Here is a 26,375-nt window from a genome sequence, read left to right as displayed (position 1 = left end):
TGAATTTCAAATTGTGATAAACATATATTTGTGAAAATCTTATATGTTTTTCTAATAAAAATGATTTTTTTTTCATGTACGGATTTAATCTAAGAAAACATCAGTCTTAATTCCAAAAATACTCTTTAAAAATGCAGAGACAGCAAGGACATACACCAACATTAGAACACTCCTTTTACAGCTCAGGAGGGAGGAGATGGGATCAACCAGAGCTGGTAAAAGGGTATTATTATTTGTCTTTCACAGTATTGACCCCCTTAAAAGAGTTCCAAGCCACTATAGTAAAATGTCAACACACCTGTTAGAATAATGCTCATATTCATGTTTCGGTCACTACTCACAGAACTTGAGTGTATTTAAATCTTGAGTATATCATCTGATGAAAAATCAATTTAAGAAAAGGAAGCACAGGGGATCCCTGGGTGGCTCAGTGGTTTCACCCTACTGTGAACTTTTAATCTTGAACATTAAATGAAGAGATATGAGCCACAGATTATACTTTACAGTGCATTTTTACTGCTAATTCTAATTTTTGCTATAGTCTTTATTTTATAATGTGTCTAGGTGCAAACTCATTTAAAGACTATGAACAAAGAAAATAAAGCTCAAGATATTTTACTTATTTTTTTATTGTTCCCGTTACACATTGTTTTGGTAGGAAGAATTGTTTCCTACCAACAAAAATTCAGTCCCTGATCAAACTTCAGTCTTCTCTGAATTCACTTCTGGATTAGATGTTGTCCTTGGCTGCTGAGCTCTGTTTTAGCAAGAATCCTTCTAAGCCATTTTAGGGAGAATCCTACTCCCTTTAATATGCCCAATCCAGTTCTGTGCCCCTCTATCTTGTATCTATTTAACTTAGTCTTCGTAATTCCACAGCCACTGACCTTATTTTGCCCATAGGCTACAAATCCTCAACTCTACTAACTATATTTAGAATTGTGCTCCACTCTATATTGAAACTTGTCTATTCTACTGCAGTAGCTCAAATAAAATCGGTCTTGCTGTTTTCAACAAGTTTCTAGAGTAATTTCACCAACTTTGAATAACTCGTTCTTTCTCTTTTACTTACACCGATTAAATACCATAGAAATGTTTTATTTTAAATCTCCATTAGTATTCAACTTTATAAAGACATAAAACATTTAAGAATCAAGGTTAAATAAGAAAACATCATTCCATGATACAGATGAATGAAATGAAGGGGTTGTCACTTAATCTCTCTGACTAGTCTATAAAGACATGGTATAAAAAGTAGCATAGAAAGAATAATTTAAGAGGAAGAATAAAGATTTCATTAAATAGAACAGACAAATGTACATTTACATTATTCTCTGAAATGACCCTGGAGCAGTTTCATGTTGCTTTTATCACTGATTCAAGTATTATTACGTAATTATCACTTGCAATTAATTTCAGGCTTAAAAGAAGATATCACTTAAAAAGAAACTAATGCAATTATTTTAGATAAACTTCATTTTTAAACTTCTATGACACAATTTTAAAATAAATGGAGTACTGGATATACCATTTTTAAGAAAAATATCTTGAATATTTAAAAATAAATCCCTCACCTCTTCTTATTTTTTTCTTTTACATTTTTCCTCTGTTCAACTGTTTTTTACTTTCTAATTTTTGTTTCTCCTCACACCTGTCTTTCTCCTTCCTTTTGTTAAACAAAACTTCAAACCACAAAAGAAGCTGCTGAAATGCAAATGAATAAAATGTTCCAGGCAGGTGTTTTTATTTATCTAACTGCATTGAATGTCTAAGAAGCAAAAAAAAAAAAAAAACAGAAAACAAAACAAAAAAGAAAGAAAGAAAGAAAGAAAGAAAGAAAGAAAGAAAGAAAGAAAGAAAAAGGCCATATGAATCTTAGATACAATAATGTTGTGTAATGTGTAATGCTACTTGTAATTTGAAAGAAATTGCCCAGCTATTATATATTAAGTCCTTTTGAAATTGTGGTAATTATGAAGTACAAGGGCTTTCACTAACCATTGCTTTCATTATTCAGGCAGCTTTGCCACAGTATATTTAAATAATAGTCGTTACATACTTACCCATGTAGTCATATTTATCCTCAGGAGATAATAGTAATTATTGAAAAAATTTATATCAAAGTTACTAATTTCTCTATAGTTCTACGTCTTTTTTCAGAATACTGTGATAAGATCCCATATAATAAACATTTGAGGATATGGCTAAAATATTGGAAATATTTTGAAATTATGAACTAATGTTATGATGTCAAAATTAATCATAAAATACACAAACCAAGATCAATTTCTATATTTAGACTTATTAAAAATCCATACAAAAATGCAATCTAGTATATTTCTTTATATATTATTATATATACTATATACTCCTCTATTCCCTCACCTCATGTTGACTTCTTTTGCTGACTTTTTGCTATTCTTTTTCTAGTATAGCAAGGCATTGATAGACTTTGGAATCAGATAAATCTTGCTTTGAATTTGTCTTCATATTTGTAGTTGTGTTATCTTGAACAAGTAACTGCTTCTGAACATCACTTTTCCTACTTCAAACATTGGAATTATGGGCAACCGGGTGGCTGCATTTGGCTCAGGTAGTGATCCCAGGGTCTTGGGATCAAATCCAGCATATGGTAGGTAGCCCCACAGGTAGCCTCCCCACGGGTAGCCTGCTTCTCTCTTTGCCTATGTCTCTGCTTTTTTATTTGTGTCTCTCATGAATAAATAAGTACAAAATTTAAAAAATGGAATAATAACTCCTGTCTCCATAGCCTAATTAGGAGGTACTACAAAATTTCAGGGAATAATATCATGATTATAAACATAACATTACAAAAAATGGCCAATGAAAGTACTTTGGGCAGCCTAAACATATTAACAACAAGTATTTTAAGATTGGGACTCTAAGAATAACTGTCCTTTGCCATTAAAATTAGTTTCAAGCTTTCTATTCACTCTACAATTTGCACTGTTGTTTATAGAAATTGTGAAAGTTAGATGCCACACTCAGCAGAGCACTATTTACAAAAACAAAACAAAAACAACAAAACCAAAGTAAAGTAAACCATAGGAATTATAAAATATTTTGAAAATCAAAATGGGTTAGTCAAAGTGGAAAAAGTGAGTATTTCTGGATTTTCAGTGATAGTCACCAGCAGGGCATCAGATTTAGTGGGAGTCACTCAAAGTGCATTTCACAGCCTGATCTTCATCTAGAAAATTTCATAAAGATTAATTGGGAAATATATACAGCATCACACAGACTGCTCAGGTAATCTGAACACATCACACCAGTGTCACTGTGCCCCTGCTATTATTATTCTCAAAAAGGAAAAAGACTGCAATGGTGTAAGTTACACAAAGATTATAACTAAAAAAAAAAAAAAAAAGCATGTTTTTGTATTTTGTTTTCCATGAATTTTGATTGTTTTTCATTTTGTTTTTATTTTTGTCTGTCTTTCTTTCTCTCTCTCTTTCCTTGGCATCTTTATGACCTTTTCCCATGCAAAATATTTTAAAAAACCCACTACATTTTAAAGCTGTCATTACTAGAAATATTATTCCGAGAACAGAGTGAGAGATTTTTGCTTTTTAAACAAAACAAAACCCTGTGGGCAGTCTCAGGCATATAACCAATTACTTATCCACTTGTCCATATGCCTTTTGTTAAATGAATATTTTTCACAGTATGAATGTCTTTAAGACTCACAAAGATGCTTTTGGCAGATCATCAAATACCTGCTCCATTGGAAAAAAAAAAGTGATAGCAACTCATAATAGGGACACTGCCATCTCGATCCCTGTACAGAAACCACTGTGCAGTACAAAAGAGGATAAGCAGATATCTGCAGCAATGATTTCTGCTTTAAGTATAATAAACTTTAGGACAGCTTGGAGAGTGCATGCATTTGAGGTTTCTCATTTTAGCCATGTGCTCTGTAAACTAAGGAGGAAGTTGAAGACTTAAGTGGCAATACACAAAATGTATTTACTTAGACTCTCAGATAGAAAATCTTGAAATTGAAATTGGGCAGCCCTGGTGGCACAGCGGTTTAGCGCCGTCTGCAGCCCAGGGTGTGATCCTGGAGACCCTGGATCAAGTCCCACGTCGGGCTCTCTGCATGGAGCCTGCTTCTCCCTCTGCCTGTCTCTCTCTCTCTCTCTCTCTCTCTCTCTGTGTGTCTATGAATAAATAAATAAAATCTTTAAATAAAAAAAAGAAAATCTTGAAATTAAAGAGTAAAAATATGACTATTCATGAGATACTCTGATTCTCCTGCATAAATTGGGTTCTACTTCTCTATCCGGCCCTGGTAATTTGCCATAGTAGACTTAGTGTTTTTAAAAATAATATTGGGGTCAGGGTGCCTGGATGGCTAAGTCCGTTGAGTGTCTGACTTTTGATTTCTGATCAGGTCATGATTTCAAGATTGTGAGACCAAGCCCTATTTGGGCTCTGTGTTAGGCATGGAGCCTGCTTAAGATTCTCTCTCCCTCTGCCCTTTATCCCCTTTTCTCTCTCTCCCACTGTAAAGAAAAATAATAATAATGGGATCACTGGAACATTTTCCAACAGCTTAATAGAATCATATTTTCTCTCTTTTCCTCTTTTTAGTTAATAATATAAACCTGATACTCATTTCTTGGGTTTTTAATCTGTAAGTGATTCTTTCTAAAATATGCAAATGACTCTTTCTCCAAAAGCAGGTTGCCTGATTATGCTGTATTGCTAAGGGCAAAATAAAAGAAAGGCTCATGTAGTTTAAGGGATTTTTGAATAATTCTGTAGTTTTTCCTTAAGTTGAAATTATTCAGTTTTCTCGAATTATGAAATACCTTAGCTCTTTTTTCATGGGGGATCTAATTCAGGGAATAATTTTTTTTAGATAGCTTAACTTCATAATCAAAGGTGCCAGTGGTAACCACCTTTCCTAGGCTTTGATGGCAGGTCATGGTCTGCTATAAAGTATCAAAGAAGGATTAGAGTAAAATGTCATGGCCAATACGCACATAAGAAAATGCTCTGCATCACTTGCTATCAAGGAAATACAAATCAAAACCACAATGAGATCCCACCTCACACCAGTGAGAATGGGGAGAATTAACAAGGCAGGAAACCACAAATGTTGGAGAGGATGCGGAGAAAAGGGAACCCTCTGACACTGTTGGTGGGAATGTGAACTGGTGCAGCCACTCTGGAAAACTGTGTGGAGGTTCCTCAAAGAGTTAAAAATAGACCTGCCCTACGACCCAGCAATTGCACTGTTGGGGATTTACCCCAAAGATACAGATGCAATGAAACGCCGGGACACCTGCACCCCGATGTTTCTAGCGGCAATGTCCACAATAGCCAAACTGTGGAAGGAGCCTCGGTGTCCATCGAAAGATGATGGATAAAGAAGATGTGGTCTATGTATACAATGGAATATTCCTCAGCCATTAGAAACGACAAATACCCACCATTTGCTTCAACGTGGATGGAACTGGAGGGTATTATGCTGAGTGAAGTAAGTCAATCGGAGAAGGACAAACATTATATGGTCTCATTCATTTGGGGAATATAAATAATAGTGAAAGGGAATAGAAGGGAAGGGAGAAGAAATGGGTAGAAAATATCAGAAAGGGAGACAGAACATGAAGACTCCTAACTCTGGGAAACGAACTAGGGGTGGTGGAAGGGGAGGAGGGCGGGGGTTGGGGGTGAATGGGTGATGGGCACTGAGGGGGGCACTTGATGGGATGAGCACTGGGTGTTATTCTGTATGTTGACAAATTGAACACCAATAAAAAATAAATTTATTATTAAAAAATAGAGTAAAATGTCAGTCACAAGATGCTTTTTAAAGTATCAGTCTGTTTTTATTCCTACTCTTTTATAACTTAGGGTAAAGTATATGTAACATATAATTTATTATTTTTCCATTTTTAAGGGTATAGTTTAGTGGCATTAAGTACATTCACATTACCATTATTGGTGCCATCATCACCACTATCCAAGTCCACAACTTTTTCATCTTTCCATAAGAAACTCTACTCATTACAAATAAACTCCCTGTAATCCCCTTCACCCTAGTTCCTGGCAATCACACTGCTACTTTCTGTTTCTATGAATTTAGTTACTCTAGGGACTTCACATAAATGGTGTCATATAGTACATGACCTTCTGCGACTGATTTTATTTAGCAGAACATCCTCAAGGTTCAATCACATTATAACATGTATCAGAATTTTTTTCCATTTAAGGCTGAATAATATTTCATTATATTTAAATACTACATTTTGTTTATACATTCATCTGTCAATAGAGATTTTGTTAAATTTTAAACTAAATTTCAGAATTCTACATTTGATATCTGGCTAAATATGTCATCCTCCTATGTCATATGTGCTGTGTCCATATTGTCTTAACTCTGAAACATTTCTAAGTTTTACAAATACATTCTGGGTAACAAAGATATAAGTGGATAATTAGAAATTACTAGTCACATTACTTTGTAATAAGGACTATCAGAAATATCATTTACAAATTAACAAGATTCATTTGGGAGCCAGTAATATTTATAAAATAGATGCCTGGGGTTTTGGGGGGGGTTTATTAGGCAAATTAAATTGACTTATCTCTCTTCTATAGGAGTTTTTATATTGCAGGATTTACACACTATGTTCAGATGTATAAAAATTTCTAATAAGTGATGTCATCTGTCTCATGGAACCTCAATCTAGTGGAAAAAAAGAGCAGAAGGGGTGTATTTAGGCCAGTCTGATAAATTCAGAGCAATCCAATAATTTGCTTTAACAGTCTCTTTAGAGGATATTTTCCCTTTTCATTTCAAGTAGTTTTGTTGTTGTTGTTGTTGTTTGTTTGTTTGTCACACTTTTCAGATGTCGACAGGACATAAAACAGCAGAGCAATTCTAAAGGAAGCAGAGGTGAGAGGTTTGAGTTTGTCTCTGATATTTTTCTGGTGTCTGGAACAAGATTCTTAATGTTTGTCTAGTGGATCTGAGATGAGATATGTGGGTATCTAAAGTTTGTTAATGGTTGTGATCTATTCTCTGCATTTCAGGCAAAGATGGAAAGTCCACTAAACAGATTTCCACCGCAGAGTCACTGCTAGACTGACATCTTGGCTACAGTCTCCCACCAACATTCAGCTAGCTTCTCAGTCTTCTTTAGGAACACAAAGTAACTCTTCAACCCTTTTAAACCCCCTTCTCATTCCACTCCTTTGGTCTAGCCATACCATACTGATGATTTTTCTTCATTGAATTCTGTTTAGATCACAAGGAAAGTTAGGCAAAGATTTATGACCTTGAGGATACCTCCTCAGAATAAAAAGGATAAAGCATATTGTCATGATGGAATTCCAATGATCCTAGATAGTCGATATGAATGGAAAGAGGTCTTTTGTTTCAGACACTTGAACACACACACACCCCACACCACACATACATACAAACAACAAAACCCACCTTTCCTTGAAGATTTGTTCTTAGCAAAGAATATGTCAGTATTCAAACTAGTACAGTCATCCTGCACTCCTGTACTTTCCTGAACATAAGGAACAGTCTAAATGGCTGTGAAATTTATTTTGTCTAGAAGTGCAGACATGTGGCAGGTAGTGTTTCATCCCAATTGAAATGAATAAAGATTGACTCAGATATGCAGCAACTCGAGTCGTGGGTCGGCTCTGGTGAGGGTGCGGCGGCGGGAACAGCCGGGAAGATGCCAGGGGCGGTGATGGCCAAGGCGCCTTCAGTTTCAAGAAGCTGCTGGATCAGTGCGAGAACCAGGAGCTCGAGGCTCCTGGAGGAATTGCCATTACCCCGTGTATGGTCAGCTCTTAGCTTTATATCTGCTCCACAATGACATGAATAATGCAAGGTATCTTTGGAAAAGGATACCACCTGCTATAAAGCCTGCAATTTCTGAACTTGGGGGAATTTGGTCAGTAGGACAGAGAATCTGGCAGAGAGATTTCCCTGGGATCCACACGACCATCAACGCACACCAGTGGTCTGAGACGGTCCAGCCAATCATGGAAGCACTTAGAGATGCAACAAGAAGAAGAGCCTTTGCCGGGTCTCTCAAGCCTACACCCCCATAATTGCCGACGACTTCGCGGCCTTTGTTGGGCTCCCTGTGGAGGAGGCTGTGAAAGGTATATTGGAACAAGGATGGCAAGTTGACTCTACCACAAGAATGGTTATGCCCAAAAAGCCAGTTGCAGGGGCCCTGGATGTGTCCTTTAACAGCTTTATTCCCTTATCAGAGCCTGCCCCAGTGCCCCTAATCCCCAGTGAGCAGCAGTTAGCCAGACTGACCGATTATGTGGCTTTCCTCGAAAACTGATGTATCATTCTGAGTCCAAGATCCACCTTCAGAATCCTGTATACGGACAGATATAGAAATGTAAAATTTTTATTTTCAATTTATTGGATGGATGAAGCACCTCAGCATTCCTTACTGAGTATGTGATAAAATACATATATAAAGTATATTATTATATATTTTGTCCTTAAACATTATGCTGAATGGTTGTTGAAACAATTCTCATTTTGTAATGTTTGACGATTTGGATGGAGCCCGTCAGTATTATGCAGCTTATATTTCTTAGTGACTAACTTATAAAACAGCTCTCCTGCTTCATGTAGGTCAGTGGCTGTCAGCTGTTTGCCCCTTCCCCAGCGTACAGCACACTCTATCGGCACTGATGGTTGACAGTTGCAGTGATCCCTTTGGGGTTTGAGGAGGACTGTCCCCAGAGACAGTCTCTGAGCTGCCAGGGATTCTGATGCACCCCCTTCAGAGAATATGCTCCTCTTTCTCCTCACCACCTGAATATCACTCTTACAGAATGCTGAAGTGTGGCTGAGGAACAGAAGACTACTTCCTCAGTGAACCAGTTTGTTAACTTGGATTTTTTTCCTGATAGCATGAGTACATCCATTGCTGGCAGTGGAGGGCTTGCCATGAAAATGCAACTATTTAAGACCTTCAGGAGAAATATTAGATTTAATACTCCTTTCAGAAGAAGGGAATATTAGGGTGGAATACATTATATTGGCAAAGAAGCTATTAAGATAAGAGATCCACTTTGTACAACTGTCTTGCAGCCTACTGGTTGCTTATTTTTATCCTTTGGTTCAAGTTCTGCCTTTTGGAGAAATACCGAACAAGTCTTGCAGTTTTTGCGTGATGCCCTATGAATATTTGGAGGTGTTTATTGTATCTTCAGGTTAAAAGCCCCACCCCCTGCTTCATTTATTCTGCATTTGTTCAATAAATATTTAATTGAACAAAAAAGATATGTAGCAACTCAAAACAAAAATTATTATGGGTGACTTTGCCTTATTGAAAAATATGGCTATTAATTACAACCTCCTTTATGCTCCAAATTCATTTACACATACACTTGAAGCTGCTAAAAATTTATAAGTTCTATTCCTCTCAGGTATTTTTAATCATTTGGAAATGCCTGTCAAGTGGCAGGTAGATACTGATGATACTCCCAGGAAACAGTAGGACACAGAGACTATTGGATTTAACTATCAATTTGCTGAATCTGAGAAGTACAGTCATGTACCCTTGCACAAGTCATGGCTACAATCTTGAACCCAGGCAATTACATCTTAGAGAACAATTTACATTAGAAGGCAAATAAATTTTTGTTCTGTCTGACAAGCTATTGAGCAACCCTATATAGAATATAAAGTATGAGTGCAAAATGCAAATAGATGTGGATTATTTTATTTCTTTCCCAATTTTTTTTTTGCTTTAGGCATACTCTTAATGTGCTAAATTATTCATCGCATTTAGTTCTTACAAATTAGTAGAAGGGTGGAGATTTGTAAGTCAATTTGTAGATTTTTCAGAAATAAATCCTTTTCAGAACTGGCTAATTCCTACAGGTACAGCTTCCTCAATAGCTTCTTGGGTGGAAGCTATTTTTTAAATTCTTTTTATATGTTAGGCTTAGGCTGTTAGCTCATTGACCTCTTATTGCTCCCTGATGACATTTCCAAATCATGTCTTCTGGTCTCTTTTTCAAATACCCCTGTATATTGAAGATTCTTCTACCCAGTCTGTCATCTTCTCTCTCTTTTAAGCTGTCAATTTTTGACGATCTTTCAAAACTGAGGACATTAGAATATGGTTCTATTTCTCTTTCTTCATTCTTATCCCTGTTATCTTTATCTGGGTTTTCTCCAGCTACTGGTTCCCTATCTTTTAGGGCATTAGGGCAACATTTTATGATAGTGATCTTCAGTTTTCAATTTATATTGAAAATTGACTCATGGCCAAGAGCTTGTGATGGGTGTGCTTCGTGGTGGTCTGGTCAGTAATAGTCTTTTATTACAATATGTCAGAGCTTTTCATTGGGTTCAGTTTTTAGCTAAATAATCCTCCATTTGTTGTTGGAGTAGTGTGTATCTGGTTGCCAATACATTAGCAGTTGAGTCGAAGAAGTAAATTGAAAGTTTGGCTCTTCAGCATGCAGTTTTTATTTAGTCTTCCAGCTGCCCCACCTAACCTCTGCTCTCTGCCTGGCTTTCCCATTCAAGAGCCTCCCTGGATCTATCTTAATGGCACTCCAAGTTTTGTTGAGGAGGATGAGGAGCTTCAATTTTGTGACTTCAAAGATTGAGTAAAGAAATCAAATGTTATACTTATTTTACATTTAGATTTATAACCAAACTCCTTGTTTTAGCCCCAGGAATTATCTCAACTTTCTATCATGGCTGATGACTTCAGCATCCCAGTGCTCTATTAGGTGAATCTACACACTCTTATTTCAGCAAGAATTTTATATTTTACCCCCTCCATCCCACCAATCAGTTATAACTTCTTGGCTTTTTTACTTCCTTGACATATTTTTCTGTTGTCATTTACTCCTGCCCCTTTTCTGTTCATGTATATTTAGAAAAATTTTATTTATATATGATTCATTTCATGGAAATGGGGAGATGACAATGATATTTATGACTAATATGTCATATTTACTAAGAGATTAGCTAATGGTTCAGTAGGTTGTTAATTTGGGGAAATAAAATAGTTTATACTTTCTAATATATTGTGTATATCACTAGAAAATATCAATATTAACCATAAATAATTATTTGCAAAAATGTTTAAGTATTAATAATGTAATTATTAATGAAATTCTCTACATTAACAATTCTTGAAATATTTAATATACAATTTATGTATTTTAAAAGATTTTTTACTTATATGCCAAAATATTCCTAAAAATCAAGATTCAGATATTTAAATGTAATTTTCCTGCTTCCAAAATAAATGTTTTTCCATAAAAATAGAGATATTTTATTCCTGTAAAGTCTAATAAAATGTATTCCTTCAACTTTATAGCCACAATGTTGGTGACAGTAGAAATTTTAGTTTTCAATTATTTTGAAGCAAATTGCAAACAAGAAGTATAATAGAAATTTTAAGTCTGAATGTAGGATTTTTACTTTGGATTTGGATTAGATTAATGAATAAATGTTATTTGAGTTATCACTAATATACTTCATACAAGTGGCGATTTAAATTACTCTAGTTATGAATGAATTTCTTACTAAAAGCATGACTCAGTTCTTATACTTTAAGACACCCTCTATCAATTGAAGCATTTATGTCACTTACTCATCATTCCAGATGCTAAATATGCCACTTGTAATGAAAAGAAAAACAAAACTTTGTTTTTTTTATCATCATTCTTCTATTTCATAAAAACAGATATCATCTGAAACCCAATGCTACTTGTATATTATACATGGGATCATATAAAGTATATTTTATATATCCAAACAATCTCTACATTACTCTCTTTGGGATACATTTCTCATTAAAATGATTTAAATATAAAGTTTATTCTCCAGGAGATATCAACATTACTTCACTTTACATATTTATAAGGTAAAAAAGTGAAAAAATTCAAATCTGGAATGTGGGTTCTTATGAATTACATCTCTGTGAGTTTGTTCTCAGGTCCCCTCAACACTAAACCCTAGGATCTATAATTTTATAACTAGAAGCCAACGTGAGCAATGAATCAAGTTAAAATCCATTAGTCCTGAAAACAATTCTAAATGATAGCTTCATCAGAAAGAAAAGATCAAGATATAGTTTTGTTACAGCCATTGGGAACAAGAGAAAAGCAAGTTCCCAAGCCCTGAAGAGAGATAAAGCAACATGTTTGCTGTGAATTCTTTCAGTTTCCCCTTGGAAAGAATAACTACTCTAAGCTACCCCTTTCTGGTGAGTTTTAATGGGAAGGAGTACAAATAGAGTATACCCAGGAAAGCCCTGTGTAAAGTGACAGAAATTGAACTTATGTTACACTTAGGGCACTCTCATTCCTCACTTAAGGCACTTCAAGTGAAAAACTGACAGGTGAGAGCATGTCTTTGTTAGGATATAAAATCCACTGTAATGACAAAAAGGAAACTTGCAGTATTTGCCTTACTTGAAGAAGAAATTCTTGAACATGAAAGATGAAAATTCTAGCTAATACTTTGATTCTTAAATATTCTTGGAGACTATAAAATGTAAGATAAAGTTATTCCACGCACTTCCTAACTTAATGCAACAAAAAGCTTCTAAGAGAAGTTTAGGGATAGTAAATGATACACATACAGATAGTGGCCTAAGATTGTAATGATTTTAGGGAAAGCAACATGAATATTGTCAAGCATTAATAATCATTAAAAAATAACTAAGGTAACTCTCTCCTTAGGTTAGGATTACAAAAGACAATGAAAGAGAATGTATTTTCTAGTAAATATATTCCATTTATTTTATGTCTAAGCAGCATGTGAGAGCAGGAATGGCAGATATATAGTTGTATGTGCAGGGATAGAGAAAGACAAGACAGATATATACTTTTGAGTCCTAATCTTGTGCCTTAAGTGAAAAGTATCCCCAGCCAATATAATGAACCCACTGAATAGATTAGTTTTTTGTCTAGTAGGAGGTTGTGCAATAGAAAGAATGCATTACTGTTAATATTTTTATGATCCCAAACTTCTGAATCTCCATCACTGACTTAAAGAAATGGAAGGAAAATTCTTACCATACATTCCTTTTATAACAGCTTTATTTCTAAGGCAAAACAGCCCCCTTAATTGGGAATAATTTTGTAAGGAAAAGGAGACTGGACAATTAAGAAAATGAAATTCTCACTTATGTGTGTTAGCGAAGCTATCCTAAGCATTTCATAATTTTTACGTTTCAAAAGGAAATATTTAAAATAGACATTCAAAATTTGCCTTAACAATAACTTGATGATAAAGGCAATGTTATTATGATTAAAATAGACATTCAAAATTTGCCGTAACAATAACTTGATGATAAAGGCAATGTTACTTATGATTAAATTTAATGAATACTGAACTATTTGCAATAAAACCTGAAAATAACATAAAGGTGTCCCAATGTATAATCAAGCATTTTTCCAGGAGATAATCTGGTAGTAATTCAGAGTAGAAATGATAAAAAAGCAATTGTAGAAATATTATTTAATTCCATCTGCTTATGATTAAAATAAACTTAATTCTCTTTATGTTCTTCATCTTAAGCAAATGTGCAGTTGCTACAGTTGCAGAGTAGCTTCAATTTAGTTTACATATTTTAAAAGTGTAACATGACCATCAAGAAATCCCCACTGGTTCATGTTTGTACAGAGTTACCAAAACAATTCTTTCTTCCAAATATACTCAGAGTCATTGCATGAGACAACTCATCATGTGTTGGAAAAAGTCATTTATTCGTGTGGATGTTATTTAGCCTACTGCAGTACCATATTCAATGATTATGTGATCAAACCAAGCCAACTGTATGTGTGCATGTACACTTCCCCCGATTTTATAGATTATATTTAAAGCCAGGTAGCATATGAATGAAAAATTTATCTGATTTACTAGGTAATATATAGCTCTATGAATCTAAAAGTTAATGGTTGCACACTCAAAAATAAATGCACTATCTTTATTCAATTCCTATTGGTCCCCATATGTTTTTTGCTCTATCTTTCTATATATTAATTCAGGCCACTGGCGACCTTGGCCCAGACAAGAGGTGGCCAGTTTTTTCTACTCTTAATTAATTAAGTTCTCTACTTCTCAGTATTTTTTCCAAATCTGGCTCAGTCTCACTTACTGAAGAATTCTGCTTTCTTCATAAGTCTCTGCGGGGAAAAGGTATTTCTGTCATCAGTGGGGGAAACCCTTTATAACACAGGGAACAGAATGGCCAGAATAGGTCAGAGAGACTTTCAAAAGGCCAGTAGAAGTTTACTTTGTGCATATTTCAAAAAGTAGAAAATTAGACTACAATCTGAATTTGGAAAAATAAATGTAGATCTTATGATAGAGCTTAGTAGATAACCAAGTCTTAAAACACTTAAAATGATCCTACATGTTTTAACTTTCCCACTTTAGAAGGCATAACTACATTTTTATTTCTTCCTACTGTATTGGTTTGCTTTATGGTACTGGATATATGTGTTAATAAAAACAAATAGGGATCCCTGGGTGGCGCAGCGGTTTAGCACCTGCCTTTGGCCCAGGGTGCGATCCTGGAGACCGGAGATGGAGTCCCACGTGGGGCTCCCGATGCATGGAGCCTGCTTCTCTCTCTGCCTGTGTCTCTGCCCCCCCCCCCTCTCTCTCTCTCTCTGTGTGTGTGTGACTATCATAAATAAATAAAAATTAAAAAAAAATAAAAATAAAAACAAATAGCCTTGTTTACTATGGTGAAACACTTTCTGCAGTCAGACTTGCTGATCAATTTTCTTGCTAGTACCTTTGTACACTAATACTTTTTACACTAGTAATTTTTCTAACACTAGTACTATGTATGTTAGAGGAAATAGACGACAGAATTTGCTGAAGACTAATTCTTCATTGTAAAATGAGGCTTATTAAGTTTTCCCATAGGTTTATTCTGGTAATTTATGGTCTGAAAAAAAGGCTTGAAGCTAATTATATGCATTTTGTGAACATGACAGATTTAATGATGTGAGTACCACATGTTTCTAGTTGCTACCATGAATTTGAGTGTGGTGTGCTTTCTATTCTGATCTGTGCTCCTATAGATGCTGACTATAGACTGAGGAAAAATGAATCCGCTTAAGTAATTCCTGAAGTCTGGAACATCAGTAAATGAAGAAAATTATTTTGCATATAAGTTCATATCAAGTGCCTTGTATTTTTTAATATGACTGGGATGAACTAAGGAAAATGCTTCTAATATCCCTTCTGAATAAAACAATGCCTTTGCATGAAAGATTGTACATATCATTGTTATAAATATTTCACATTTTACAAAATATATTGCCAGTGGCAACCATCCAAAATACCTATGAATATTTTAAATCATAGTTTGAGTTATCATTATGATTTTAAATAAAACACACACATTCCCTTACACACAGACAAACAAAACTGAGGCAAAGGAGATTTGTTCAATGTCCATAATGTGCCTGCCACTTGACATGCATTATTTTATAGAATCTTCACAATAATATGGAGGTGGCTAAAATACATTTCTTACTTTGTATATCAGAAAATAGAGGCTCACAGATATTAAGTCATATGCTGCATTTGCAGATTACTGGGAGCCTTGGTATTCAAACAAACACCAGTCTCATAACTACTGTGTCAAGCTGCACCACTCATACATTGTTATTGCTCAAAGTCATTAAACTTTTCTTCACTCACAAGGGTCTGGGGATGTTCTTAGAGATTATTCAACTTAGTTGAAAGTCAATTTATTTATCATGAACTATAATGTTGATCTAGATATTGTCATGATATTTACGGCAACAACTTGAAAGGACTTTATTCAAGTGACTTAGATATTGTTGAGAGCAGCCTCTAAAACCAAGTGCATTTTTACATGAATGTCATTCCAGGACTGGTCAGGAAAACATGCACTTTGTGTACTGCCACTGTCATTTCCTCTTTTGTCATTCCATCTTGGTTAAGTCTCCTTGTGACTTTTTTGGATCATCTCTGAGTGTTTTCCTCATCTGGCACCTTTTAACCCACTGGTGCTAAAGATTTAGCTGGTTTATTGATCTGTAGCATTTTTGTTTTTAAAGTCACTTATTGAATGGATTCTTTGTTCTTCAATTGCTTTTTGAGTGAATTTATTCCATATCACAGACATAATGCAGCCTTTTTCCTGAAGTATGATAAGGCCTTTTAGATAATCCTTCTATCTAGTAATAAACTGTAATTTCAGCTTAACTACACCAGCCTCAAATATCTGAAAACAAGCTCAGTTAGGGATTATGTTATTTTTTCCATTGTTGAATTAATTTCCCATAGTCATTTTCTTTTCATAGTCTTTTATTTGTTCTGTGATACCTATGCTACTAAGGATACTAATGGGGAAGATGGCAGATTCAAAGTGACAGGAAAAGATAGCTTAGTAAAAGGACTATTTATCAAAGGATTACACAGATTACAAGGGAATGAGAAGCATGCAACAGTAGAAAGCTGCTACTAACCCCAGGCTAGAGAGAAAAGGGGAAAAAATGGTGTTGTCAGATCCCTAGATAACTAGAACCATAGCACAAGAGGAGCAGGCCAGAAGGAACTTTGGCTGTAGAAGCTGGAAGCCAATGCTGGGGACATGTCAGGGCTCTCCGGCATTTTGAAAGTTTCTGTTTTTCATTGGCTGAAAGTAGCTCAGAATCTGAAGGTAAATGAGCCCATGAAATATTGGTTACAAATATTAGTCTTTTGTAGCACAGATCAGGGCAGCAAAGATGAGAATTTGGATAGAAGGGAGTGGTAATGTAAAAGAGCCAAATTAATACGCAAATGTGTATCTCAACTCCAATCTCTTCTATGAATTCGAGACTTCTCTATTTAATGGTTTACTAGATATTTCCATTCAGACTCCAAATAGTCATCTGTGGTATGCAAAATCTAAAATGATTCCTAAGATTGCTACTCCCTGGCGAATATGCTCTGATTAACCATCTCTCCTTGTGGACAGACTTGTGAATGTGATGGGATAATTACTCTCTTAATTAGGTTATTTTGTATTGTAAGGATGATGGGTCGTCACTTTATGATTTTATTATTTAATGTAGGATTCCTTGGTAGCTGAGTAGAGGGATTCTCCTTTTGGGCCTTTAAGAAGCAACTGCCCTGTTAAGGAGAAAACCCACCAACATGGGGCAGCATATAGGTACTAGGTGTTGAGAACAGCCCTGGGTTAACAGCTAGCAGGAAAGCCAAAGTGGAGTCCTACAGCTTTCAGGAGGCAAATCTAGCCAATGGCCTGCATAAACCTTTAAGAAAATGCTGTGCTGCAGATGAGAGTCCCAGGGTGCTGGACACTTTGTGATATTAGCTGCTTCTCTCTGAGCAGAGAATTCTGTTAAGTCAAGGCCAGACTTCTGACCACAGGGAATAAAGGGTTGATGTCTAAGCTGTTAACTTTGCCGCACATCACTAACATCCAGTAATATGTAACACATTGAAAGTAACCTTCTGACTCTCCACTCTTAAACATCATTATATGCTCCTCGCCATTATTCTCAGGAAATGGTGACTCTATATTTCAGTGTAATGAGGTTCCAAAATTGTATTTATCTTTGATTTTACTCAATATTTTATATCTTAAAAAGTTCATCTATAAATCCTGTTGACTCTATCTTCAAAATATGTTCATAATGCCAACATTTCTTACCTCTTTGACCACCACTTGTGTTGACCACCACTTCATTTCTTCTTTGAATTATTTCAAAAACTTCCAAAGTGGTTTGCCTGCTTTCATATTTCATACCCACCAAAATCTATTCCCCACAGTACTCACAATAATATGTATAAAATGTAAATTGAGAGACATCTCTGTTGAAAACTTCACAGGAGCATCCACTCTCAGAAACAAAACAAAACAACAAGGTCCAAGGTGCTTTCAATGGTCCATGGACATCAAAGTGGAATCTCCAGTTCACAAACTGTTGCTTCCTGTGTATGCTGTCTTCATGAATAGAATACGGCTTTTATAACTTTTATTGTTTATCCTATTATGTTTGATATCATATTTATTGAAATTCATTTTTATCTTGACTTTAATATTAAAAAGTTGGGTGCATTTGGTAAATCTTCTACATTTAAACTTATGTTTCTAGAAAATAATTTGTGTTTTATAAAGAATATTGGCTGTGACAAAATGTAAATCAAATAAAGAACCCATTTTTTTATTTTAACCAAAGATAGTTTAAGAACATCTCTGATTCCCTATCACCATGTTCCTTGCTCACTTTGCTTCAGGCTTAGTAGCTCTTGGATATTCCTCAAATCCTCCAAAGGCATTCCAATTTCTAGTCCCTCTGCCTGAAATACTTTTGTTCCAGATATCCATAGGGCTTAATTTACTTACTTTATTCAGGTCCCTATTGAAATATTACCTCATTGGGATACCTGGGTGGCTTAGCGGTTGAGTGTTTGCCTTTGGTTCAGGGAATGATTCTGGAGTCCTGGGATTGGGTCCCACATCAGGCTCCCTGCATGGATCTGCTTCTCCCTCTGCCCAAGTCTCTGCCTCTCTCTCTCTCTCTCTCTCTCTCTCTCTCTGTGTCTCTCATGACTAAATAAATAAAATCTTTAAAAAAATATATCACCTCAAAGGTGTTTTTAATTTTTTTTTTAAATTTTTTTTTTTTTTTATTTATGATACTCACACACACACAGAGAGAGAGAGAGAGAGAGAGAGAGGCAGAGACACAGGCAGAGGGAGAAGCAGGCTCCATGCACCGGGAGCCCGATGTGGGATTCGATCCTGGGTCTCCAGGATCGTGCCCTGGGCCAAAGGCAGGCGCCAAACCACTGCGCCACCCAGGGATCCCTCAAAGGTGTTTTTAAAGATCACCTTATCTATCATTAACTCTTTAAAAACTTACAGTTCTCTTCCCCTTGGCAATTCCTATTCTCTTATCTGATATTCTTTATTTAAAGATATATTAACATTATGTGTATGGGTATGTTTTCATAAATGTATTCATCCTTATATAAATATGTATGTACATATAAATATATATATATATATAAGTTTATATTAGTTTCCTATTGGTGCTCTAAGAAATTACCATATAGTGGCTTAAAGTTATTTTGATATGTTAATATGTCAGGCCAAGGCTTAGGACATGTACACCTTTGGGTGGTAACTATACTGTCTACTATAATATGTACATATACAAGTATGATTATTATTTACTTTTCACCTAAAAGATTATGATTGTGAATTTATCGTAACTGGAACTTTGTGTCATCGATGCTTAGAACATTTCATGGCATGTTTTGCTAGTGTATTAGTTCAAGCCCATATAAACAGAAATTTGATGAGATTATATATATATTTTTAAAGATTTTATTTATTTATTCATGAGAAACACAGAGAGAGAGAGAGGCAGAGATATAGGCAGAGAGAGAGAGAAGCAGGCTCCATGCAGGGAGCCCGATGCGGGACTCAATCCTGGATCCCAGGATCATGACCTGACCCAAAGGAAGACTCTCAGCCGTTGAGCCACCCAGGTGTCCTGAGATTATATTTTATATAATCAACAGTGTGTGTGTGTGTGTGTGTGTGTGTATGTGTCTGTATCTCTCAAAAGAAGCAATGACAGAAGCTTAAAGGTAACTAAATTCAAATACACACATTTCCCTTGAATAATTACCTCATGTAGATTCTAAATATTTATCAATTAATTTTACATTCTTATTTCATAAACAATAAAAAAAAGGTCAGCTGGTAAGATAATTTAATGTCTTTTTAGATATGTTTCAGCTTATTCAGAGGACTAATTCACTCGTAATTTTAAATCATTAATACAAAAAAATGTTTTTACCTAGTTTAATCAATAAATCTTAATTTCTATGATAATGCTAAAAATTAATAGCCTACAGTAATTCGAACAGCATGTATAAAGAGTTAATATAGGTATTAGAGACATCCTACTTCTCTCCCTGTACTACTAGTTATTTAGTTGTAGGTAGAATGAATACTAAGTTCTACATTTTCCAGTAAAGAAAATTTCGCTCTTCTTCTAAGAAAAGATTGCTATGTGTATATAAGAACTGAGAAGATCTCTTCTATTAAACAACAAGGAACACTGGTTTGACAGAACATTTTTCATTAGTAATAGAAGCCACTTAGAAGTAGCCTGTTATTAGTGCTTATTTTCCTATGTCAATCAATTTTTGAATTTTCCTATACTGATATAATAATAAAACAAATTCTTTTTATGCAGAGTAGTTGTTAAGCAGATTCTTTACTGAGGTTTCACATGATTACTTGTGAAACCAATTACAAAAGAAAAAAAGGATTCTGTATGTTGGCAAATTGAACACCAATAAAAAATAAATTTATTATTTAAAAAAAGGATAATTTTAGATAGTCTATTTACTCCCTAAATTGTGTACTTTAGCTAATTTCTAAAGTAATACCAAATGTCCTTTCAATTGGGAAACTCAAAGTTCTAAAACTTCCATATTTTTTTCAAAACTGTATATGCAATAATGATGGCAAAGTCAACCATATCTGATATTTCTGTGAACAAATATCTATCTTAGTAAAAACCTTTAAATATTTTTCTTTGCATTACCTAGTGAAATGTGTCTCTACCTTTTCCTCTGTTGATACACACTAAAACAAATTCATATTTGTAATTATTTCACTTTTTTCTTATACATGTTTTAATTGTATTTTTCTGTATTTTTGCTTTTGAATTAGGAGAATAAGTTGATATGCTAGTAAATATATGTTAAATGTTCCAATTTTTAACGGTCAACACTCGGCTATCACTTTGTGTTTAGCTAAGAAAAAAGGTTGAATTTTGGTTGCTAGCACAAGTTTTTTCAAAATATATTTTTCTCTACCTCTTGAAATTCTATCAATTAAGCCTCTTCCTTAGGTATTAAAACATTTATTGATATGCATTTAGGAATTCTAATAAAATACACATGGTACTGGGCCAGTTGACTGGAATAAATAATACCTTAAGCTTAATCCATGGAACGCTTTAGCAAACATTTCTTCTGGGCATAAAGGAAAGGGAAAAATTCCTTTTTTCCAACAACAGCCAGACACTGTGCTAGTACAGCTGAACAGGCATAAATCAAACAGACAAACACTTTGTTTTTATGGAGCTCTGTCCAACTGGGGGAGATACCATAAATAGGAAATATGCTTTATGTCAAGTGGGGATAACTGCTACGAGACGGAACAAATGAGAGTAGAGGACCAGAAAGTGATGATGATGGAAGAATGTCCTTCCATATAAAAAAGAGAAGGTCTATCATAGAAAGTGAGATGTAAGCAGAGGTTGAAAGAAGTAAGATGCACAGGTGTGTGGGCAAGCAGCTCTCCAGACAAAAGAAAATAAAAATGTTACAGAAGAAAAATAAAGATCCTTTTCGATATTTATTTTTTAATCCCTGGAAAAGTGTTTCCCTGATATGAATAAAATTAGAGGAAGATTTGTAGTAATACATAATAAGGACATCAAGATTATTTTAGCAGAGGTGTCTGACTAATATTAGGTTGCAGCAGAAATGACTCAGACAAAGGTCAACCTCAACTGTGTATCCATGAATGCTTATCTGAGGAAAGTCAGAGAACTTGGGTATGTTCTCAGAGAATTTTCCAAAGTATAGATATGAAAACTAAAGCTGCTTAGGATTCTATTTCTCTGATCTTTTATGACAGCTGTTACCTATACTCCTAGGAATGTACTTCCCATTTTGTTAAGCAGGACAAAGTTCTCACTGACACATTTTCCTCTAAAAATGCTGTTTATTTCCTGACTTATTTTATCCATATGTCCAGAGAGTCTAATTACTAGTGGCTCAATTTTTAAATTTAATTTAGCAAGACAGGTTTGTTAAATCAGGTTCATTCTCTTGAGTCATGACATAATATTCAAGACAATGCTATCTCTGATTTGATACATTATATTGCTACAGCCTTCCACTTACCTTTTCCTCTTCTAAAGGAAAAGAAGAAATATAAAAATATACTGTATAAAAATCCCCAGTTGGCTGACTGACACATGCTTCTTTTTTTTTCCTGTCCTTGCCTCTTACATAAAACTCTCAGAGTTATATTGAACTTGATAGAATTTTCTTTATCCTTAGTTTGTGTTCCAAATTGCCTGGAAACCAATACATGTGCATTAGTGTGTAGTTAACACACCATCTAAAGTACTATAGTGAGTGCATACTCTAAAGCATGCATCATACAGTAATGTTTCTTGAGCACTCTCATTCTTCTTGTCTCTGAATGTTGGCAGTCTGATAAATGTTTCTGCCTGTCTCCTTCTGGGGGTGACAGAAAAATATATAGACAATCAAAATCCAGTATAATGTATGTTTTTCTATGTTACAAGGTGCTACACGCAGATTTAGTGTTGACTATGGGATCCTAGACTTCAGAACTATTGTTGTAAGAAACTCATAGTTGAAATGGGTTCAAGATTGTCATGTTGAAAGATCTTGAACTCATCTCCTTCCATGGACACTCTGAATCTACTACTATTTATGGAACAACTTCCTTTAGAAAAAGAACTGTAAAAATTAGCTGAGTGACCCTCAGGTAAGTGAGAAGGAAACCATGTCAGAGCAGGTAGGAAAGGCTAAGACACAGCCTTACCACAAACCCCACACTTGGCATGGAAACCCACTATCAGAAGGGAACTTAAAACCTGGAGCTTTCCCCTGAGGAGTGAAGGGTTTAAACCCCACATAGGAAACCTCAACTTTTAAGACCTGCATCTGAAAGATGAGCCCACAAAACATCTACCTTTGAAAGCCAACAGGCCTCACATCACAAGACCCATAAGGCTATAGCAAACTGAGAAATTCTTTTTTTTTTTTTTTTTTTAAACTGAGAAATTCTTAAAGGGATTTTGCATGGACTCTCCCACCTCAGGAGGAGCCATTTGAAAAATGCCGAGATTTTCTCTGAAAGAGACCTGTTTTTCTGAACTTCAAACATTATACCTTGAGAAGCAGACATATAACTTAACACAAAAGGAATCTGCTGAGACTCTACAGGATTAGATATGAGCAGACACCATCTTTGTACTCTCCATCCATTTCACTCTAATGGGGAGCACATTTTTTTTTCAAATTCTATACATTTTAACTCCCTATTGAGCTCCATCTTTGTACTCTCCTTCTGCCATGCACTAGAACACTATCATCTCCTGGAGGAAGGTTTTTCACATGCCTGGTAGCCCTGTTTTTGTTTACTGCTCTGGTATTTACCACTGCGACCTAGTGGATACCATTTAATCAGTTGGTTCTGGTGGCCAAGGTCCAGGGCTCCTGGGTCCCAAATACTATAACCAATGGAGAAAGAGTTCTTAACTGACATCATCCCCAGGGCATAGCAAGAGGCAACTCCCTGAGTAGTGCAGGCTTAGGAATAGGCTTCTAATTAAACATCGAAGTGCCAATTGTAATCTTTTCCAGGGGCCTCAGAAGGCAAGCAATATTTATGCTTTGCCTCTGCTGAGCTCCAGTGAATTTGTATATCCTAGAAGGAAGCTTTTACATGTATCTGGTGTCTTAGTTTTTACATCTAGTGCCTTAGTTTTTTTTGACTAGTACCAGGAAAACATACCTTGATTAGCTCTGGTGACCAGCAAGACATGTTCCTGGGTCCCATGGAACTGTAAAAAACAAACAAACAAACAAACAAACAAACAAACACAAAACAGAGAGGCAGTCTTAGCTGGCTACTAACCCCAGGACACAGTACAAATAACAAACTAAAACAAGATCCAGTCTATAGTTGCTTATCATGGAGCTTTGAACTGATGATCAGGTTTCTGATTTGTACATATCCAGGGGCCTTGACATGGCTTCCAGGAACAGGATCTGCTTCACTCCAGGCAAATGATATCTCCCAAAAAGTATCTAAAAAGGAGCTATACACTTGCTTAGAGCCTTAATTTTTTTTTAAACTGCTATGCAGGACACTTCTAGGTCACTTGGCACTGGTGACCAGCAAGATTTATGCTTGCAGTCACAAAGGACTGTATATATTGCCTACTATATTGCCTAAGAGTCTGACTTTCAATCATCCCGAATCTAAAAGTTGATTGATATTCCAGTGTCTTTGGGACCCTGGCAGTTCCTGGCACAACGAACCCTGGCACTATGGGAGTGACTAAAAATAAAATAAGTTCATTGGAAAATCACAAAGCATTGAAAACAACAAAGAGCTAGGGCAGTATGATATAATAAGGTTCATCTCTTACACATGGTCAACCTCCAAGAGTGGGAGAGGTGACAATTTTATCTCATGCATAGAAACCAAAACAGAGAGTCAAGGGAAATGAAAATAGGAATATGTTTCAAAGGAAAGGACAAGATAAAGTCTCTGAAAAAGTCTTAATGAAAGAGATGTTATTTATCTGATAAAGAACTCAAAAGAGAGGTCATAATGATATCACTGGGCTCAAGAGAAGAAAAGATAAACACAGTGAAAACTACAATGAAGAGACCAAAAAAAAGTACCAAATAGAAGTCACAGAACTGAAGAATACAATAAGTGAATTGAAAAATGCAACAAAAGTGTTCATATGTAGACTAAATAAAGCAGAAGGAAGGATGGTGAACTCAAAGACAGGGAAGTGGAATTCATTTACACAGAACAGAAAAAAAAAGAAAGGAAAGGAAAAAAATTAAAAAGAAAATTAAAAATGCAAGAACAGTTTAAGGGACTTATGGAAAATAGCAAGTGGAACAATATTCACATTGTAAAGATCTAGGTGGAGACAAGAAGGAGCAAAGGGAATTAGTTAAAAAAAATAATGGCTGAAAAATTCCCTAATCTGGGAAAGAAACAGTCATTGAGATCCAGGAACCCCAAAGAGACCTACAGAAGTGGAATCCAAAGAGATCCACTCCAAGACATTCTTTAATTAAAATGTAAAAAGTTCAAGACAGGAGAGAATCTTAAAAGCAGCAAGAGAAAAACAACTTGCTATTTACAAAGAAACTCATAACATTATCAACAGATTTTTCAGCAGAAACTTTGCAGGCATACGGAGCAGCATTATGCTGCTGAAAGAAGCAGCATAGTGCTGAAAGAAGAGAAAAAAGAAGAAAACAAACAAAAAACCCAGAAAATTCCCAACTTTGAATACTCTACCTGGCAAAGTTGTAATTCAGAATTGTTGGAAAGATAGTTCTCCAGACCAGCAAAACCTAAAGCAGTTTATTACCACTAAACTGGCCTTACATGAAATGTAGACTTATTTAAGTTGAAACAAAGGGTGTTAACTGATAATAGAAAAATATATGAAATATATAAAAGTATATCATCTCACTGGTAAAGGTAAATATATAATAAAATTCAGAATAATCTAATGTTGTAGAGGTGGTGAATTAACCACTTATAAAGTAGTAGGAATAGTAAAAGACAAAAGTAGCAAAAATACAGGTACTATAATTTGTTAAGGGACATATAAGATAAAAATATGTAAATTGCAATACAAAAACATAAAAAGAAGAAGTAAAAAAGCAGAGCTTTTAAATTTAAGTTAAGCATTTAAAATTAAGTTTTTAGCAACTAAAATAAATTATCATAAATCAAGTTGTTATATGTAAGCTTCATGGTAATTGCAAAGCAAAAATATGATATAAAGAGAAAGGAATTTATACCAACCATTTTGGAAAATCAACAAATTACAAAGAGAACAAAAGAAGAAGAAAGGAACAGAAAAACTACACAACAGCCAAAAAACAGTTAATAGGGATCCCTGGGTGGCGCAGCGGTTTGGCGCCTGCCTTTGGCCCGGGGCGCGATCCTGGAGACCCGGGATCGAATCCCACGTCGGGCTCCCGGTGCATGGAGCCTGCTTCTCCCTCTGCCTGTGTCTCTGCCTCTCTCTCTCTCTCTCTCTCTGTGACTATAATAAATAAATAAAAATTAAAAAAAAAAACAGTTAATAAAATGGCAATGAAAAAAATAAAATAAAATAAAATAAAATAAAATAAAATAAAAAATAAAATGGCAATGAGTGTAAATGGACTAAATTAAATTCTCCAATCAAAATACATAGAGTGGCTGAATGCATCAAAACAAAAACAAGATCCAGCCACATGCTGTCTATGAGAGACTCACTTAAAATGTAAGGATACTTTAAACTGAAAGTTCAAGGATGGAAAAATACAATACAATAATACAAAATAATGCATACAGGGCAGCCCTTGTGGCTCAGCAGTTTAGCACCGCCTTCAGCCCAGGGCATGATCCCGGGACTGAGTCCCATGTCAGGCTCCCTGCATGGAGCCTGCTCCTCCCTCTGCCTGTGTCTCTGCCTCTCTCTCTCTCTCTCTTCTC

The 26,375-nt window shown here is 35.3% G+C and overlaps 1 pseudogene; it reads left to right on the top strand.

The window, feature by feature from the left end:
* Nucleotides 1-7,724: 7,724 nt before the first annotated feature.
* On the top strand, nt 7,725-8,525 carry LOC121479536 (annotated as a pseudogene).
* Nucleotides 8,526-26,375: the final 17,850 nt, after the last annotated feature.

Source organism: Vulpes lagopus, chromosome 20 (assembly GCF_018345385.1).
Source record: "Vulpes lagopus strain Blue_001 chromosome 20, ASM1834538v1, whole genome shotgun sequence".
NCBI classification, from domain to species: domain Eukaryota; kingdom Metazoa; phylum Chordata; class Mammalia; order Carnivora; family Canidae; genus Vulpes; species Vulpes lagopus.
This window is presented reverse-complemented; position numbering and strand designations above follow the sequence as displayed.